The sequence below is a fragment of the Calidris pugnax genome, unplaced genomic scaffold, assembly GCF_001431845.1.
Source record: "Calidris pugnax isolate Ruff unplaced genomic scaffold, ASM143184v1 scaffold35, whole genome shotgun sequence".
Lineage (NCBI taxonomy): Eukaryota > Metazoa > Chordata > Aves > Charadriiformes > Scolopacidae > Calidris > Calidris pugnax.
In genome coordinates, this window is record NW_015090760.1 from 158,355 (window position 1) to 164,009 (window position 5,655).

General features: G+C 48.4%; 1 long non-coding RNA gene across 1 annotated transcript; it reads right to left on the minus strand.

The window, feature by feature from the left end:
* Positions 1-1,219: 1,219 nt before the first annotated feature.
* Positions 1,220-5,579, minus strand: LOC106888514. The gene is made up of 3 exons (XR_001412174.1): positions 5,466-5,579; positions 3,095-3,304; positions 1,220-1,501 (listed from the first exon to the last, which is right to left on the minus strand). It is a non-coding gene; the product is annotated as an uncharacterized LOC106888514 (long non-coding RNA).
* Between the last annotated feature and the right edge of the window lie 76 nt (positions 5,580-5,655).

The following is a 5,655-nucleotide window of genomic DNA, read 5'->3' on the forward strand; positions in this document are numbered from 1 at the left end:
AGTTTATGCATATGAAGGCACGGCTTTTTTTAGCTCGCAGTTTGTCACGCTGAAACTGTTGTTGCACCAAACTAATTGCAACTGAGATGGGAGCTTGTTATGCGTAGCCTGAGGATATCTGTCCTGCAGTGGCTGGTCCAAGCAAGGTGCAGCTGGTAGGGAAAGGATATAGAAATCAAGTCTTCGCTCTCAGGTGAGAATGGGTCTGATCCTGTCCTCTTCTCTTGACCTGACCATCATCCCCAGGCTTGCCTCCCAGCACTCGTTGAGGCGGAGATGCAGGGCAAGAGCTCTCCCATGCCGTAGTCTCGGTTAGGCATGTCGGGAGGGCTTCAACCTAGGTAGGAACTCATCATGTTTCCTTTTTGTCCATGAGGAGATACCCCAGGTTTGGCTCTTGGCAAGCATAAGCCAGCTCTGAGTCTCAGCTACAGCGAGGCCACACCAGGATGGTAGATGGGAGAGTGGGGCTGTAAGGACTCAACAGGCTCAAGCCTGTGCTTGAGGCTGCTCTTCACTTGGGCATGTGGGCATCTCAGCAGCAACGCATCTACTAACCACGTTTGGAAGAGGTGCAGATGGGAGATCTTTGCCTATAGCTTTAGTGCCAAGGCCAACAGAGCACTAGACTGAAAAGCCGTGGTAGCCCTAAGAACAGCCCGACCCGGCTTCTCTGCCACAGTTTGCTTTGAGAGTGGCACCAAAGTTAGATCGTTTCCCAAAACTACATCGAGGAATTCCCAGGTATTCATTTTTCCCTTTCATATGAAGATATTCCTTTGAAAACAACATGTTCCCTGAACTATCCTGGTTCCTCTGCCTCTCCATGATACCCCTTGCTTGCCAGGGATGCACCTAAACAGGATACAGCTGCGCTGTGGCTCGGCGTAGCTGTACATATATATATATATATTTATACATGGCTGATACGTATAGGTTGGGTGTCTGGAAGGTGGCTGCCAGACCTGATGCATTATGGCTAAATTCTGCTTCAGTTTCTGATTTGGTTCTCTCCCTCCTGTCTGGGTGCTGAGTTTCATGCAACTTGCAGGAATATAACTGTCTTTGAAATATCTGCCTTCTCCCAAGTTCATCTGAAATTCATTAATGGGTTCAGAAGCTTTTGGGAGAAGGGGGATGGACACAGACGCGAACAGAAAAGCAGCTCAGCAGAACCTTTATTTCCTTAGGGAGGCAGCCTAAAGAAATATAAGCATTTATTCTCATCTGTTGCTGGGCTTACGACCCACACAAATAACAGGGAATAGCGAGCAAGCAGCCGACTGCAGAATGGGAACAGGGAAAATGACTCAGCAAGCTTGGCACCGATCTGGAGAAAATGCAGGTACATTATAACCTTGTTCGAGCATCCCATCTCGTCCGTGACATGACGTAGAAACAGCTCATGTAGGTATTTGCATCCAACATTTCCTTCCGATAAACGATTTAGCTCTGGTCTTGCAAATAGTTATGGATAGGAGCAGAGCAGGTGAGAGGCTCGCTGTGTATTTGCAGGCAAGGGAGAGAAGAAGTTCAACGAAAACCCCTCGTTACTTTTTAAATACCCTTTTTTTTTTTTTTCTATTATCAGTTCACAAATAGCTGCTGAATTATAGTTTCGTGCTTTGTTCGTGTCATTTTTCCTAAGATCAGTATTTCCTGCTACATCACCTTAGAAACTCGATCAACAAACACTCTGCTCTACACGTAAACAAAGCTTTATTTTACCCCATTTTTGACAGCAGCCAGTGTTTTAGAAACCAGAACATTTCAGGTTCTCTGGGCTATTTGCCTCAATTTCACAATTCGGTTTTGTTTTTGAGGGCCTGTCAGCATTGTTTATACCTAGATCTGTTTGAGTAGTAATGTTTTCATGTGAGCAGCAAAGAAAATACATTACTGCAAATTGCTTTCTGGAATCGGGCTTTCTTCTCTTCTGTCGAGAGTCGAAACGAAACTGCACTTTCTAACACATGGGAACTAAAGAGTGAAATGAATTAGAAAGAGAAGTGAAACGAGAAGACTCGGTTTCAGTGACAAAAATGAACAAAAAAAGAAGCTAAGACAACATTGATAAGTGAGCAGGACCATCTCTGAAGCTCAAGCTGTAATAAAACCCAAGAGCTTTACCTCTAACAGAGGAACTGAAAAACTCTGACGAGCCCTTTAACCATTTCCTTGTGGAATAGCATGGGATCTTGTCCTGATTCCATGACAAGGAACTTTTTTCTTTTTTATTTTTATGACAGAAAATTAGGACTGGAGCCCCATAAAGTTTTCTTACATGCTTTTACAAGATGAGCATTTCCCAGGTAGCTGCTGTGAAAACAGAGATTAATCCAACAGCAAACAGGGGATTTTATTTGACAGTCTAAAAAAAAAAAAACCTGGACAGGAACTCCAGCTATTGAGCCTCCTGTGATCTGCCACCAGGCAAAGACACAGTCCATCAGTTAGGGATTAATTTTAAGGCAGATATTAAAGTCTATCACATGATGAAGGATTTTCCTATATGTGCCCTTTCAATGGGATGCTTTAAATCCTGTGCGTGCTCGTGTATACGCACGTGTATGCGCACGGCGGTGTTTATTCAAACCTTTTTCATTCACAGGTGGGTATAGCTTTAGGCTTCTTCAGGCCTTTCCAAGGAACATAAACTTGGGAGGGGGAGAGAGAGAGGAATCGTCTTGAAACCTCACATTTTTGAAAGTAAGTTTTTGAAGGAAACAGGGTCAGGTGGAAGGACCCAAGATTGTAAAGATTTTATTACTATAAACAGTTCTAAAGAGGAGGCAGAATCCCTGCTCTTTCTTAGTGCGAGACCTCCTTGCAAGAATCTAAAGAAAATTTGGGGAAAAGCGCCCCTTTTTACAGAGATGCATCATTTTGCTTTTCTGCTCGGCTGTAACCTCAAGCGTCTTGGCTTGACAAAACGAAATGAAGCTGTGAGATGATGCGCTGTCACCGCTGCTGCCGCCACTCTGCCTCCTGCAAATCTCCCAACATCGGGCACTGATCCCCCCCGATCAGAGCCCGCTAAGGGAGCGGTGAGACCTCCTCCTTCCAGCCTAAATCCTGAGCCAGGCAAACTTACCCTTCGGCTGTGGAAAACACGGCTCGGGTGTGCAGCAAGAGGCTGTGCCTGAGGTGCCGTTTCCGAGGGCTAGGTAACTCTCTTCCCATGACACAGCAGAACAGCAACAGCAGCAGCAGCAGCAGCAGAGTAAAACAGATCAGTTCTGGCAGTACTCCTGGAAGACTACTTTATATCCCAGCTCCAGCCTCTTTCTCCTTTAAGGATGATCTGAAAAAGGGAATATGGGAAAAAAAAAAAAAGAGGCTCAGTGAGGCAGGGAGAGGGAAAGTGAGGCACGCTGGAGCTAGACTCCACGGGAGAGGGGCAACCGGGATAAAATGGCAGAAAGGAACCCAGAGATAGAAATCCCCTCAAAATTGGATGGGAAAGGACAGATAAACCATGACGAAGTGTAGGGTGGATAGAAGGAAGACTCTGAGAAGATGGAAGGAAAGGAGGATTAACCTCTCTCACTCACTTAACTCTTTTCAGTTAAACCATTAATTTCTACCAAACTCCTGAAAAATCTTGAAATATAATAGTAGAGGTATCTGAAACACCGATCTGTTATGTATACAGCTCACTGCACGGGCTCTTGGAAAGGAGTGGGGTAAAACACAGGTATTTTGACTCCGAAAGCACTAATGGGAGAGCGAAGGGAGATGATCTGCCCTCATTGCCAGGATTGGGCCTGCGTTGGCTCTGGTCCCCTCCCCTGGCTGACAGTATGTGTGACGGGCATCAGCGTCAATGCCACAGACGGGAAAAAGGTCATTTATATAGAATCATAGAATCATAGAATGATTTGGGTTGGAAGGGACCTCAAAGATCATCTAGTTCCAACCCCCCTGCCCTGGGCAGGGACACCTCCCACCAGACCAGGTTGCTCCAAGCCCCATCCAGCCTGGCCTTGCACCCCTCCAGGGATGGGGCAGCCACAGCTTCTCTGGGCAACCTGTTCCAGGCTCTCACCACCCTCATAGTAAAAAATTTCTTTCTGATATCTAATCTGAATCTTTTTTCTTCCAATTTAAAACCGTTTCCCCTTGTCCTATCATTATCCTTCCTGACTCTCTTCAAGAAAACTCGGTGGGACACTGAAGAAATTAAATTCCAAACTTAAGATTTATTAGATCTGTGGGACGTGCTTTAACCTGCCGAGGGGCTGTGATTTCCTAAGGAGGAACGAATGCCGCACGCTTTTTCTCCTTCAGTTTTTAACAGCAAATCCATCCTCCCCTACAAGCTAGCCCCCTGAAACTTGCCCTTGACCACCAGTAGCGACGTGATGCCACCGGTTCGGCCGCAGAATTTGGGGGACCTCCCGTGAAGAAGCACCTTCAATGAAGAAATCCCAGTGAGCCCCCCTTGTGTATCGCCAAACCTGGCATGCGGTGGGAGCACGGAGCAGGTGGGCTTTAGCTCCTCCATCCCAACTCCTTGGTGGGGGGCAGGAGGAAAGCTGGGAAAAGCCAAAAAACCCACAAAAACCCCAAACCAAAAACCCAACCAACCAACCCACTTCAGCACCGCAGGCAGAACAGCAGCCTGAGGAACGCCGCGCCGCCCGCCCGGCATCCCGCACCCCCGGCCGCGGGCGGGCAGGCGGCTGGAGACCGGCGGCGGGGTCGGCGGGAGCAACCGGGGCGGGGGGTTCTTCTCAAAAACACGGAAACCGTCTTCATTTTGCCGTTTGGTTTCTTCTCTAAGGGGTGGCTGTTTGTATAAGCGGCTCGCATCGTTGCAGCGGCAAGCGTACAGCCCTAGGGAAGGGCTCCTTCCAGCATCTCTACCACCCGCCCCGGGGAAAACCGACGGTATCCCCGGTTAGACCGGTAAATCGGTTCCCCTATCAACTGGCGGAGTTTAAAAACCACGTCCGTCAGCACCGCATCGTGCCCGCACAGAGCCACACCGACAGCATCGCTCACATCTCCAGCCTTCACAAACAAGTTTTTTTTTTTTCTTCTTTCTTTCCTATTTTCTTTTTTTTTTTTTTTTTTTTTTTTTTAGTAGCGGCAGACGAGCACCGAATCCCGCATCCTCCGTGGAGCCGGGTCCATCCCCGGCTTCGTAAGGAGGTGCCTGGCCCGGGAACGCGGCGAGCGGTTATTTCCCTTAGCGATCACAGGCGGGGGAAGGGAAAAAGGCGAAAAAAAAAAACCAAAAAAACACCCAAAAAACCCAACAACCCACAAACCAACAAAAAACCAAAACACCAACCCCTAATTAATACTAATGGTAATAGCACAAGGAAGCGCAGCGCAACTTGCTTTGACTCGCTAAAACTGAGGGTGGGAGGTGCGAAAAAAGCGGCAGCGGGGCTGGAAGCCCCCCCCCCCTTCCACCCCGGGTCGGTCCTGGGGTACCGGGGGGTATCGGGGAGTACCGGGGGGTACCGGCGGGTCCGGCGGCGGTGTCGTCGTCACGTGAAAGTCCCCTTTAAGTTTCTATAGAGAAAGAGAGAGAGAGAGGCCTGCGGGTGTCACATGATGGACATGATATAATGAAACAACATTGTGGGGAGGGAAGCATTAGGGGAGCCCGGGGCGGCTGGGAGGCGGCGGGGCAGCCGTATG